Source organism: Budorcas taxicolor, chromosome 5 (genome assembly GCF_023091745.1).
Source record: "Budorcas taxicolor isolate Tak-1 chromosome 5, Takin1.1, whole genome shotgun sequence".
Classification (NCBI taxonomy): Eukaryota; Metazoa; Chordata; class Mammalia; order Artiodactyla; family Bovidae; genus Budorcas; species Budorcas taxicolor.
This window is the reverse complement of record NC_068914.1, coordinates 106355992-106371659: the sequence shown is the minus strand read 5'-3', so window position 1 is coordinate 106371659 and position 15668 is coordinate 106355992.

The following is a 15668-nucleotide window of genomic DNA, read 5'->3' as shown; positions in this document are numbered from 1 at the left end:
AACATCTCATTCTTTCTAGGATACTTAGTCCTGGGTCATATTGGACAATGATGTGAAAACCACAGTTTATTTCACTTGCTTTCTTGACTTTCCTCCCCTTTTTCTTCCAAAAAAAGAAACTCTAGGTGTATTCTCAAGAGAAGAACAGAAGCCTAGAAAAAGGACTACTTTCCTGGGGTCTAGTGGGAGACAGAAATGCCAGCAGCTTGTCGTTTTTTTAAAATTTACTTTATTGACGTATAGTTGATTTACAATATGTTAATTTCTGCTGTGCAGCAAAGTGTTGAATTATGCCTTTAAATACATTCTTTTTCATATTCTTTTCTATTATGATTTACCACAGGATACTGAATATAGTTCCCCACACTATACAGTAGGACCTTGCTGTTTATCCATTCTATATAAGAGTGTTCATCTGCTGGCCCCAAACTTCCAATCCATTCCCCTTCCGTCCCCTGCCCCCTTGGTAACCACAAATCTCATCTCTATGCCTGAGTCTGTTTCTGTTTCATAGATAAGGTCATTTGTGTCGTATTTTAGATTCCACATATAAGTGATATTGTATTTATTTTTCTGACTAATTGATACTTCACTTAGTATGATAATGTTTATGTTCATCCATGTTTCTGCAAATGGCATTATTTCATCTTCTTTAAAATGGCTAAGTAGTATTCCATTGTATATATTGATATGTTCTTGTTTAGTTGCTAAGTCATGTCTGACTCTTTTGCAACCCATGGACTGTAGCACACCAGGCTCCTCTGTCCATAGGATTCCCCAGTCAAGAATACTGGAGTGGGTTGCCATTTCCTTCTCCAGGGGATCTTCCTGACCCAGGGATTGAACCCACGTGTCCTGTGTCTCGTGCACTGGCAAGTGGATTCTTTACCACTGCGCCACCAGGGAAGCATACTGATATATACCACATCTTTATCCATTCATCTGGCATAGATTGTTTCTGTGTCCTGTCTATGTGAATAAAGGGCACAAGTATCTTTATGAATTATAGTTTTGTCTGGATATATTCTCAAGAGTGGAATGCTGAATCTTATGCAGCAACTCTGTTTTTAGGTTTTTGAGGAATCTCCATGCTTATTTCCATAGTGGCTACACCAATTTACGTTCCCACTAACAGGGTAGAAGTGTTCCCTTTTCTGCAAACCCTCTTTGGCATTTGTTACTTGTGGACTTTTTAATGATGGCCATTCTGTGAGGTGGTACCTCATTGGAGTTTTGATTTACATTTTTCTAATAGTTAGTGATGTTGAGAATCTTTTTGTGCCTGCTGGTCATCCCAACAGCTTGTTTCTTGAGGTCAAGGAGGAAAGAGTCCACTGAGGCAGCAGGTTGGTAGGAATAGTGATAAAGATGAGAAAGAGAGTTATCTTTTGGGAAAGTAGAACAAGGTACTCATTCCTGGGAGTTTTAATTAGTTCCTGAGGATATCTTTTAATATTTGTAGGAGGCAAAGGTGAAGATTAGAAACCCCTGGGGTTTGCTTCTTTAAACACAATTCAGCTCTGAGGCTGTGATGTAGGGTTTTATGTCTGTTATGATAGTAATTGGTTGACTGTACAGAGCAAGAAGTGGCTTTTTTTGGATCTCATTACAGATGTAATTTCAGAGCTGTGGAACTCTGAGGATCCTTGTGCCAGGGTTTCAGTTGCACTTCCATATATATTCACAGTATGAGTTACAGCCTCTTCTGTCTTCATCTATTCAGAGGTGGCAGTCTCTATAAAACTGTGGGGGTGAGACATGAGCAGGAAGAAACACAGATGTAGCAAGAAGCCATGTCCTTTGTCTCTGCACCCTCTCCAGCATTTATTGTTTGTAGATTTTTTTGATAATGGCCATTCTGACCAGTGTGAGGTGATCCTGCCTTGTGGTTTTGATTTGCATTTCTCTATTAGTGATGTTGAGCCTCTTCTCATGTGCCTCTTGGCCATCTGTATGTCTTCTTTGGAGAAATGTCTGTTTAGGTCTTCTGCTCATTTTTTGATTGAGCTTTTGTTTTATATTGAGCTGCATGAGCTGTTTGTATATTTTGGAGATTACTTCTTACACTGTTGGTGAGAATGTAAATTGATACAGTCACTATGGAGACCAACATGGAGGTTCATTGAAAAACTAAAAATAGAACCATGATATGACCCAGCAGTCCCACTCCTGGGCATCTACCCAGAGAAACTAATAATTCCAAAAGATACACGCACCCTTGCAGCACTATTTACAGTAGCCAGGACATGGAAACAACTGAAATGCCCGTCAACAGACGAAAGTATAAAGAAGATTATGGTACATATACACAATGGAATATTATTCAGCATTTAAAAGGAATGATATTGTGCCATCTGCAAAGATGTGGCTGGACCCAGGGACTGTCATACAGAGTGAAGTTAAGTCAGAAAGAGAAAAACAGATATTGTGTATTAGCACATATATGTGGAATCTAGAAAAACGGTACAGATTAAACTATTTGCAAAGCAGAAATAGAGACACAGATGTGGAAAACAAATGTATGAACATCAAGTGAGGAAAGGGGAGGTGGGGTGAATTGGAATTGAGATATATACACTGCACTGTGGCACTGGTGATAAAGAACCTGTCTGCCGATGCAGGAGATATTAGAGATGCAGGTTCAGTTCCCAGGTTGGGAAGATCCCCTGGGGGAGGGCAAGGCAATCCACTCCAGTATTCTTGCCTGGATAATCCCATGGACAGAAGAGCATGGTGGGCTACAGTCCATAGGGTTGCAAAGAGTCGGACACAACTGAAGCGACTCAACACACACTTATTGTTGTTCAGTCACCTAGTCGTGTCTGACTCTTTGTGACCCCATGTACTGCAGCCCACCAGGCCTCCCTGTCCCTTACCATCTCACAGAGTTTGCCCAAGTTCATGTCCGTCCAACCATCTCATCCTCTGTTGCCCACTTCTGCTTTTCTGCCTTTAATCTTTCCCAGCATCAGCATCTTTTCCAATGAGTCAGCTGTTCGCATCAGGTGGCCAAAGTATTTATACACACATGTATAAAACAGATAACTGAGAACCTCCAAAGAAAAGAAAAGCCATGTCTTTTGTGAAACAAAGACAGCAGATTACTGGTGGACAGCATGAGGAGGAAAGATGAAAAGGGAGAAAGTGGGTGCCACAGACTAAATGACCCTGATGCTGGGAAAGACTGAAGGTGGGAGGGAAAGGGGACAACAGATGATGAGATGGTTGGATGGCATCACTGATGCAATGGACATGAGTTTGAGTAGGCTCCAGGAGTTGCTAAAGGACAGGGAAGCCTGGTGTACTGCAGTCCATGGGGTTGCAAAGAGTCGGACATGACTGAGTGACTGAACTGAACTGAACAGACTAATGTGTCCCCCCAGCCAAGTTCATATGTTGTAACCTAATGCCAAATGTGATGGTATTAAGGGAGTGGTGGTCTGATTAAGGAAGGTGAGTAGGTCATGACGTTGGAGCCTTCATGAATGGTATTCAGTTCAGTTCAGTTCAGTCGCTCAGTCGTGTCCGACTCTTTGCGACCCCATGAATCGCAGCACGCCAGGCCTCCCTGTCCATCACCAACTCCCGGAGTTCACTCAGACTCACGTCCATCGAGTCAGTGATGCCATCCAGCCATCTCATCCTCTGTTGTCCCCTTCTCCTCCTGCCCTCAATCCCTCCCAGCATCAGAGTCTTTTCCAATGAGTCACCTCTTCGCGTGAGGTGGCCAAAGTACTGGAGTTTCAGCTTCAGCATCATTCCCTCCAAAGAAATCCCAGGGCAGATCTCCTTCAGAATGGACTGGTTGGATCTCCTTGCAGTCCAAGGGACTCTCAAGAGTCTTCTCCAACACCACACTTCAAAAGCATCAATTCTTCTGTGCTCAGCCTTCTTCACAGTCCAACTCTCACATCCATACATGACCACTGGAAAAACCATGGCCTTGACTAGACAGACCTTAGTCGGCAAAGTAATGTCTCTGCTTTTGAATACACTATCTAGGTTGGTCATAACTTTTCTTCCAAGGAGTAAGCGTCTTTTAATTTCATGGCTGCAGTCACCATCTGCAGTGATTTTGGAGCCCCCCAAAATAAAGTCTGACACTGTTTCCACTGTTTCCCCATCTATTTCCCATGAAGTGATGGGACCTGATGCCATGATCTTCATTTTCTGAATGTTGAGCTTTAAGCCAACTTTTTCACTCTCCTCTTTCACTTTCATCAAGAGGCTTTTTAGTTCCTCTTCACTTTCTGCCATAAAGGTGGTGTCATCTCCATATCTGAGGTTATTGATATTTCTCCTGGCAATCTTGATTCCAGCTTGTGTTTCTTCCAGTGCAGCGTTTCTCATGATGTACTCTGCATATAAATTAAATAAGCACAAAGACAATCTACAGCCTTGATGTACTCCTTTTCCTATTTGGAACCAGTCTGTTGTTCCATGTCCAGTTCTAACTGTTGCTTCCTGACCTGCATACAGATTTCTCAAGAGGCAGGTCAGGTGGTCTGGTATTCCCATCTCTCTCAGAATTTTCCACAGTTTATTGTGATCCACACAGTCAGTGCCCTTATAAAGGAAGCCTCAGAGAGCTCTTTCCCTTCCCATCATGAAAAGACAGCCATCTATGAACCATGAAATGGGCCCTCAGCAGTCAGGCCCTAAGACCCTGCTGGGGCCTTGATCTTGGACAGCCAACCTCCAGTACTGTGAGCAAGAAATGTTGAAGCCACTCAGTCTATAATATTTTGTCATAGGACCCGGCACTGCCTAAGACAGTGTGTCTCTCTGTTCTTTATTGTTTGTTTTGGCTCTTTTTATAGTACTAGGAAATGTGTTTTTCTGAGGTGCATTCTTCCCACCTTAATTCAGATGGACGTTGCTGCCATGTTTGAAAACGACTTGAAATGATAATTGGTGTTGTTCTGCAAACACTTACTAAGAATGACAAAACTATTTACATGTTGGGGATACTGTGCCAGCAAAATTACTAAATAAATTATATTCTTTCCCTTCCACAAAATCAGAGTTACAGAGAGCAATTTATTAGCCATTTTCTTTGGCAAGGAACTTGAGAGACAATGCCTTATTTCTTTAAAATTCAAATTAATGATCTTAGACATTAAGTTTCCAAGGGAAAGTCTCTTTGAAATGTCTGTATAGTATCTGGGTGTTTTTGTCTTGAATTTACTTTAAGTATAACCTTTACAATTTGATTTCAATAATGTAAAATGTATAGAATGGGAAGGCTGTGGGGACAAACACTAAAATGTTTTTCATTAGTTTTCTTTGAACATAGATGTTCGGTTGATTTTATATTTTCATGCTTCTATTTTTTCCAGTATTTTGCAATTTGTATTATAACTTGAAAAATAAAAATAGCTGTTAACAATCACTCTGTAAGCTTTTGTTTGCCATATGATTGCAAAAGTTTAAAATATTTATGAAGCAAAGAGACTGCAAATTGAAAACTCCAAAATGTTAACAATGATTCTTTTTTTTCTTTCTGAAGTAGAAAAGGATAGCTTTATTGCTTTGCCAGGCAAAGGACTCCCACCTTGAAAAACTATGTGTCCCAACCCAGGAGAGCTTGATGAGTTTTATAACAATACTTCAAGGGTGGGGTGACAGTGGTTCTTTTTGAGATATAAATCTTTCTTTACTTTAATTATTCCATAATGAACAGAAACTACTTTCATAATAGAAAAAATTTATTTTAAGAATGAATTTATTAGACTTGATCCAAAGAAATGCCAAAAGGGTCAGGCCAGCTTAGCATTTTCTCTCTCATAGTGGCATTCTGGAATCTTTTTTGAAAGGGCATGTTTTTCCCTGATATCAATCTCAGGAGGTTGAAGGACATACCCTAAACACCTCTGGCTTTCTTTAATAACTGATTTGAATGTATTATCCTCATATTTTTAGAAATTCTTCTTGAATCTCACTGTGACTCAACTTGAAGAAAAAAATGCATTTGTGCCTAATTTTAATAAAAAGTCTTAAGGGAAATATGGCTGAATTAATTTCCAGTTCCTTGTTACGGAGTGCTTTTGTAGGGATACTGGTCATATGTATTTACCCTGAGGTCTAGTCTCAACTAGAATGGAGGAAGTGTCAGTTTTCTTGCGGGGCCTGGAGGCTGACCACCACTGGAGGGAGCAAAGAGTGAGAATGCAGACTTTTGCTGAAAAGGGAGGTAAGTTCAATGTTCAGAAAGCAGTGTTAGTGTCAGCTCCAAGAGGGAAATTAGAAAAGAAGAAATGTTAGAATACAGGGTTTAAACCAGTAAACCTTATCCCAAATTTAGTTATGCCATGTATATAGCTTTGGGCAGGGCACTTAATTTCTTTGACCTTCTGTTTCCCCATCTTTAAAATAGTTGTGACCCAGGTATTAGCTGAGGTTATCCAATTTTTGGCCCTAAATAAGTTTGGCTTCTGGATAAAGTCCAATGCCATCTCTTAGCAGTTAGAATTAGAGACTTGAAACTATTAGCTCAAAAAATGGAAAATTTTTTTTCTTTCCCAATGAAGTCCAGTGATGGACAATAAAGAGCTGGCATGCTGTCTCTAACACCTCAGATTCAGGCTGCTTCCAGGTTTTCCCTCTACTCTTTCTAGGGTTCCCTGTCCTCATGGCCCCAGATGGAATCCCAGCTGTCACACCAAGCTTCAAGCAGCGTAGAGGAGGAAAAGAGGAATAAGAACATGGGGAAAACGATGTATACTATCTATCTTTTAGGGGAGTGGCCATTACACAAGGCAGTCCCCTCCAAAAGAGGTCCTGTGATGCCAACTGGTTAAAAGAATCCTTTATTCATTCTTCCACATTGGAATAATAATCATATTCCTCTTACAGTGTGACTGTAGCATATAATTCAGGGCTCTGCACAATATCACATAGCAGAAAATCAAGATTTTTATTAATAACTATATTCAATTCAGTTCAGTTGCTCAGTCATGTCCGACTCTTTGCAACCCCATGGACTGCAGCATGCCAGGCTTCCCTGTCCATCACCAACTCCCAGAGCTTGCTCAAACTCATGTCCACTGAGTCAGTGATGCCATCCACTGTCATCCCCTTCTCCTGCCTTCAATCTTTCCTAGCATCAGGGTCTTTTCCAATAAGTCAGTTCTTCACATCAGGTGGCTAAAGGATTGGAGCTTCAGCTTTTGAATAACTCCTTCCAATGAATATTCAGGACTGATTTCCTTTCCGATAGACTGGTTGGATCTCCTTGCAGTCCAAGGGACTCTCAGGGGTCTTCTCCAATACCACAGTTCAAAAGCATCAATTCTCCAGCACTCAGCTTTCTTTATGGTTCAACTCTTACATCCATACATGACTACTGGAAAAACCATACCTTTGACTAAATGGACCTTTGTTGGCAAAGTAATGAATCTGCTTTTTAATATGCTGTCTAGGTTGGTCATAGCTTTTCTTCCAAGGGGCAAGCATCTTTTAATTTCATGGCTGCAGTCACCATCTACAGTCATTTTGGATGTGTTAGTCATTCAGTCATGTCCAACTCTTTGCAACCCCATGGACTATAGCCTGCCAGTCTCCTCTGTAAATTCTCCAGACAAGAATATTGGAGTGGGTTGCTGTTCCCGTCTCCAAGGGGTCTTCCCCCTGGGATCAGACCTGGGTTTCCTGCATTGCAGGCAGATTCTTTACTGTCTGAGCTATCAGGGAAGCCCCAGTGATTTTGAAGTCCAAGAGAATAAAGTCTGTCACTGTTTCCATTGTTTCCCCATCTATTTGCTAAGAAGTGATGTGACTGGATGCCATGATCTTAGTTTTTTGAGTGTTGAGTTTTAAGTCAGCTTTTTCACTCTCCTCTTTCACTTTCATCAAGAGGCTCTTTAGTTCTTTTTCGCTTTCTGCCATAGGGCTGGTGTCATCTGCATATCTGAGGTTATTGATATTTCTCCTGGTGATTTAGATTCCAGCTTGTGCTTCATCTAACCCAGCATTTTGCATGATATACTCTGCATATATGTTAAATAAGTAGAGTGACAATATACAGCCTTGACGTACTCCTTTCCCAATTTTGAACCAGTCCATTGTCCCATGTCCAGTTGTAACTGTTGCTTCTTGACTTGCATGCAGATTTCTCAGGAGGCAGGTAAGGTGGTCTGGTATTCCCATCTCTTTTAGAATTTTCCACAGTTTGTTGTGATCCACACAGTCAAAGGCTTTAGGGTAGTTAATGAAGCAGTAGATATTTTTCTGGAATTCTCTTGTCTTTTCTATTATCCAATGAATGTTGGCAATTTAATCTCTGGTTCCTTTGTCTTTTTAAAATCTAGCTTGTATATCTGGAATTTCTCAGTTCATGAACTGTTGAAGCCTAGCTTGGAGGATTTTGAGCATGACCTTGCTAGCATGTGAAATGAATACAATTGTGTGGCAACTTGAACATTCTTTAGCATTGACCTTCTTTGGGATTGGAATGAAAACTGGCCTTTTCCAGTCTTGTGGCCACTGCTGAATTTTCCAAATTTGCTGGCATATTGAATTCAGCACCTTCACAGCATCGTCTTTTAGGATTTGAAATAACTCAGCTGGAATTCCATCACTTCCACTGGCTTTGTTCGTAGAGATGCTTCCTAAGGCCCACTTGACTTCACATTCTAGGATGTCAGGCTCTAGAGTGATCACACCATCGTGATTATCTGGGTCATTAAGATCTTTTTTTGTATAGTTTTGTGTATTCTTGCCACCTCTTATTTATATCTTCTACTTCTGTTAGGTCCATACTGTTTCTTTCCTTTATTGTGCCCATCTTGCATGATATGTTCCCTTCATATCTCTAATTTTCTTGAGGAGATATCTATAATGATATTATGTAAATAGCTACATTAGTTGCATTATTATTAAATTCACATTAGTAGATTAATGCTAAACTATAACTCTCATTGTTGTAAAATTCAGAACAGGCTGGGAATAATCTCAAATGGCCATAGATGTGCTCTTTTTGGGTGCTGGATGCATGACATGGGGGCCAGGCAAGCTGGCCAAATCAAATGTTCAAGTCCAAACCTGGCAAACATGGCTTTAAGTAACTCCCTATTCTTTGTCTCATTTAGTCTATTTAAGGGGTCTAAAATATCATTCATGTAGATATTTCTTTTACGGGCAATTAACAATAATTGCTCAGAAAATCAGATTTGCTGAGAGTTAAATCTGGGCTGGGAACTGAGCTAAGCAGTTTCTAAGCGCTGTCGTATTGAATTCTCACAATCCTTGGAGAGAAATGCAGTTAGTCAAGTCTCATATGTGGAATGGAGGGTTAGAGAGAGGAAGTCATGTTTTCAAGGTCACACAGCTAGAAGGTCATAGAGATCAAGAGCAAATCTTCATCCCTTAACCACTCTACTATATACCCATCTTGTCATTGTCCTCAACAGGGATCATATCTGGTTTGTGGGTCTAAGGACACCATTAAATGTCATTCTTCCCAAATATAGACTGAGTTTAACTTTGGAAGGCCCAGGTTCTCCCGAGTATTGATCTGCTTGGTGCCCCCAGGCAGGTTCTTAGTACAGACACCAAGTTTAGTCACAACCTGTACTTTTTGTTCATTTGTACCACACTATCATTTTTGAGTGGTTCAAAAAGTCTTATGTTGCTATTATTATTTACTCCAAGTACATTGTTTATTTCCAGTTGTCAATTAGGTCTAGCATATTCTATGCATTTAACACAATTTCCCCTATTATCCCTTAAGCTACAGTTTTCAAAGAACATCTTGGAGGTGGGAACATCTTCGATGTATTTATTGGTAAAGATGATTCTTTATAATCTCTTTATTTTGAGTCTGCCTACCCGCTCATCTCCTAACCCCCAGCAAATCACTGATCCTTTAGCTGGTATCCTTTCTTTACTAAATATAAAAGCAGAAAAAACCCCATGAAAAGATACTAGCAAATAAACATGATATAAAACTACAAATAAACATGGAAAATAGTCTATCTGCCTATAATCAAATAAACACTCTTTTGAAAATATAAAGAGGTAACTTGCCTATTATATCAGCAAAATGATTTTTAAATGATAATATCTATTACTTGTAACACTGGTGAAACTAGTATTCTTCACTCCAGTGAAAATGGCATAACCTTCTAGAAAACAGCATTTCACTATATGTGTGCAAGCTCAGTCGGTTAAGTCATGTCTGACTCTTTGTGACCCCATGGACTGTAGCCAGCCAGGCGCCTCTGTCCAGGGAATTTTTCAGGCAAGAATACCAGAGTGGCTTGCCATTTCATCCTCTGGGGAATCTTCCTGACCCACGGATAGAACCCAAATCTCCTGCATCTCCTGCATTGGCAGGCAGATTCTTTACCACTGAGCCCATCTGGGAAGCCACTTACTATGTACAGAGGGCCCTAAAAATGTTCACAGCTGTTGATCTAATAGTTCTATGACACGACTGAGCGACTGAACTGAACTGAGGAACCTTTCACAAGAAATTAGTATAAAAGGGGAAATTTATATGCACTGGTATGTTACTTTCAGTATTATTTATTAAAAAAACCCTAAATATCCCATTGTAAGAGAATGGCTAAATAAATGTGATGTCATTAATTGTGAAATATTGAGCAGTTGTTAAATATATGCAGTTATATGCTTACAAACAAATATTATGTTAAAGAAAGGAAAAAAGTTTGTAGGAATACCATAATTATAACTCTGTGTAAAGATTAGGATAAATTGTTAAAGAAACTGACAAGAAAACATTCAGTTATACATAAAAGTTTATCACAACTTCATTTCCATAAGATGTTCCAGGATGCTAAATAAAGATATTTGTGAAATATGGCTTGTCATATTTGTTGATTGTGACTCATCTTTGGGCACTAGTGTCATTCCTTGGAATTGGAGGCAAAGAACTGGGACTGTCTGCGCAAAAATATGGCCATGGCCTGGAAGAACCACAGTGTGATGGCAATAAATAAGTGTGTCAGAAGTTGGACCCTATCCAAATTCTAGAGTTTTACTGATGCCAAAAGTTTTCACCAAGCTGGGATATTGCTTTGTGAAGGAATATAATGCTCTTGATAGACTGAAGCCTGACAGCCAGGTCAGTTCAATTCAGTTGCTCAGTTGTGTCCGACTCTTTGTGACCCCATGGACTGCAGCAGGCCATGCTTCCCTGTCCATCCCAACTCCCGGAGTTTACTCAGACTCATGTCCACTGAGTCGGTGATACCATCCAACCATCTCATCCTCTGTCGTCTCCTTCTCCTCCTATCTTCAATCTTTCCCAGCATCAGGGTCTTTTCCAACGAGTCAGTTCTTTGCATCAGGGTGGGCAGAGTATTGGTGTTTCAGCTTCAGCATCAGTCTTTCCAATGAATATTCAGGGCTGATTTCCTTTAGGATGGACTGGTTTGATCTCCTTGCAGTCCAAAGGACTCTCAAGAGTCTTCTCCAACACCACAGTTCAAAAGCATCAATTCTTCTGCACTTAGCTTTCTTTATAGTCCAACCCTCACATCCATACATAGCTACTGGAAAAGCATAGCTTTGACTAGACAGACCTTTGTTGGCAAAGTAATGTCTCTGCTTTTTAATATACTGTCTAGGTTGGTTATAGCTTTTCTTCCAAGGAGCATCTTTTAATTTCATGGCTGCAGTCACCATCTGCAGTGATTTTGGAGCCCCCCAAAATAAAGTCTGTCAGTGTTTCCATTGTTTCCCCATCTATTTGCCATGAGGTGATGGGACCAGATGCCATGATCTTAGTTTTCCGAATGTTGAGTTTTAAGTCAACTTTTTCACTCTCCTCTTTCACTTTCATCAAGAGGCTCTTTTTGGAATTGGCTTAAAGTAGAGAACGCTTTCGCTCAAAGTTTCACCAAATATGCACCATGTCCTTGTGTTGACAGATCTAGTTAAGCCCCCCATTTAGGTTCTTGGTTTTTACACTTCTGAATCATACCTTCTAAGTCTTCTAACTCTTGAATTTTCCTGCCACTGTCTTCTTACTCCTGATTTATTTCAGAGGAAGCAGAGAGATATATGAATGGCAATTTTATTGGCACACATTTTGGAAGCTGCAATTAGCATAAATAAATAAATAAATATATATATATATATACACACACATATATATATGTATATATATATGACTCATGGCCAGAGATATTTTATAAATGATTCCAGTTGATACCAGATATTTATTTTCAGTTCAAGTCTCACATTACAAACTTGTAACAAGAAACACATCTCATCTTGGAAAAGAGCTTTTGTAGCACATTAGAAAAACATATGCATTTGAGGAAAAAAGGAATCGAATACACCAGAATGACAACTGAGTTATGGTTGTGAGTTTGATGGTAAAACATTTTATTTTAATCATCTAAACTATACTTATGTTATTTTCTTTGGTCTAAGCATTAAAATAATTCTGGTTGATTCTGGAGAAATGAAAATACACCCTAATGTCTTCTAGTTTAAAAAAAAATTTGTTTTTCAAAGTATGAAGGGTTGCTGTTACTGAGGACAATCCAAAATCTGTGCTATAGATTTTTTTTTTTTGGTGTGTGTGTGCTATAGATTAAGAAACCAATTCTTAAAAGCATTTCCCCAAATTTTTTTGGAAGAAGGCAGCACCAAAAGAATGAATGGATCATTTCCAAAGGGGAAAATTTCATGAATCTGACTGTTTTCTGTATGTGTGTTTCAAAAGCAATCATGCTTTCTCATAGGCTTATTTATGCATGTAATTATCTGATTTTCTTTTAAAAGAGTGTTCTGGACATGTACATACTACTATTTTAAAAATAGATAACCAAAAGGACCTCCTGTATAGCACAGGGAACTTTTCTCAATGTTGTGTGGCAGCCTGGATGGGAGGGGAGTTTGGGGGAGAGTGGATACATGTATATGTAAGGCAGAGTCCCTTTGCTCTACACCTGAAACAATCACAACGTTGTCAATTGGCTATACCCCAATACAAAATGCTACTGCTGCTGCTAAGTCACTTCAGTCGTGTCCAACTCTCTGCGACCCCATAGACGGCAGCCCACCAGGCTCCACTGTCCCTGGGATTCTCCAGGCAAGAACACTGGAGTGGGTTGCCATTTCCTTCTCCAATGCATGAAAGTGAAAAGTGAAAGTGAAGTCACTCAGTCGTGTCCGACTCTTCGCGACCCCATGGACTGCAGCCTACCAGGCTCCTCCGTCCATAGGATTTTCCAGGCAAGAGTACTGGAGTGGGGTGCCATTGCCTTCTCCTCCAATACAAAATAAAAAGTAAAAAAAGAGAGTGTTCCAGTTAACTACTGTTACATCAGTGCAGCATAAAATCTCAGTAGCATACAACAGTAAGCTCATGAATGAATAGATTAGGTGGAGGTCGGCTCATGTGCACTGGTCTCAGCTGAGTGTCACCTGTCAGGCTGCAGTGGCTGGAGTGGCTTTCTTCTCACTGAAGGTCTAGGCTAGATGGGTTTCACCTGCCTGTCTTCCTCCCCGGAGCCATCCAGCTCCAGTTCTTCTCATGGCGACAGCAGAGGAACAAGATGGCCATCAGAAAAATTCATGTCTAGGCTTTGGGCTCTCTCTTCCTCTGCCACTGATGAAAGCAAGCCACATAGTAGAGCCCGACATGAAGGGCAGGAAATACATCAGGCCATTGTGAGGCCTTGGCAAGGGAAGAGTGGAGAATCAGAACCCATCTTTCAATCTACCTCAAAGAAGGAGAAAGATGAAAGATAGTGCCATGAAAATAGAAAATGATCAAATGGTACACTAGGAACCCGCATCACAAAGCGTGATAAAAGAAGCAGTCATTCTGCTGACTTTTCTTAGCCTAACTGGTTGTGTTAACTCTTTGCCCACTTTTTGCTCAATTTAGAAATTTAAGGCAGCAAATTACAGAGAACAGAGTGTATGTCTCATACTGAATCTTTCAATCATTTTGACCAAAGCAGCAGAAATAAGAAGGCTTCTGAACACTGCCCCAAGTACAACTTTTAGAAAGAAATATTGATTTCTTTTTTTCTAGTCTAAAGCAAGCCCAGCCTATGCCAGCCTCAGAGTACTTGAAGGATCTTGGTATGCCAACATAAGAATTGCAGACAATTGTCTGCTCTCAGATCAATGCTGGTGAAGGGAAGAGTGTCTGTGCCCTGTAGCTAGGGAATATGAACAAAAGGGCTTCATTGGCCTTCTCCATCACTGGATTTGACATTGATTTCCAATTTTTAAAAAAGGAATCCAAAGTTAGTTGACTCCCCATGGAGTCAAATATGAGAATGGAACAGCTGCTACCATAGCACAGACGGCAATTTTTCAGAGGGTTTATGAAGGAAGTAGAAGACCTTTCCTCCCTGAGTGAACTGCTCGTTTAGGGTCTTTTCAGCAGTTTCTACTCCAGTCAAGAAGCTGCTAATACTTGAATTGCTTAAAACTCCAGGTTTAACAACAACTTAAATGAAATAAAAAAGGGAATAAATATCCCCAAATGCTAAGACAGACGTACATTTAACAAGTATCATAAATCTTCTTATTCCAAGAAAAGTGGATTTCAAATTCTGGTTGTGGTGCCGAGAGACTCATTGACTTAGGGAAGTATTTTAGCTTCTCTTCGCTTCATCCTTATCTGTTTCCTTATCTGTAAAGTGAGGCAGGGTACAATGTCACCGAAGAAGCTGGCTTCCTCCTGGCAGCATGAGGCTTACCAGCAATCTGGAGCTAGTCCTCTGTTTTGCAAGTAGAGAAACTTTGAAAAGAAAAGCCCACACAAGATTCCTTAAAAAACTGGAAATAGAACTGCCATATGACCCAGCAATCCCACTACTGGGCACACACACCGAGGAAACCAGAATTGAAAGAGACACATGTACCCCAATGTTCATCGCAGCACTGTTTGTAATAGCCAGGACATGGAAGCAACCTAGATGTCCATCAGCAGATGAATGGATAAGAAAGCCATGGTACATATACACAATGGAGTATTACTCAGCCATTAAAAAGAATACATTTGAATCAGTTCTAATGAGGTGGATGAAACTGGAGCCTATTATACAGAGCGAAATATGTTAGAAAGAAGAACACCAATACAGTATACTAATGCATATATATGGAATTTAGAAAGATGGTAACAATAACCCTGTATGCAAGACAGCAAAAGAGACACAGATGTATAGAACAGTCTTTTGGACTCTGTGGGAGAGGTGAGGGTGGGATGATTTGAGAGAATAGCACTGAAACATGTATATTATCATATGTGAAATAGATCACCAGTCCAGGTTCAGTGCATGAGACAGAGTGCTCAGGGCTGGTGCACTGGGATGACCCTGAGGGATGGGATGGGAGGGGAGATGGGATGGGAGGGGAGTTCAGGATGGGGAACACACGTACACCCGTGGCTGATTCATGTGAATGTACGGCGAAAACCACCACAATATTGTAAAGTAATTAGCCTCCAATTAAAATAAATAAATTAATTAAAAAAATAAAGACTGCACCTTAAAAAAAAAAAAGCACACACATAGTTTAGAAGGCAATCTCTGGAGTCTAGCTTGATGAAAATCCAACCCTGTCACTGGTTATATTGTGATCTTGGGCAAGTCGTGTGGACCCTCTGTGCTTCAATTTTTGCACTTGTTATGTGGGCAAAAATACTGCCTGTCTTATTGGTTGTTACATAACAT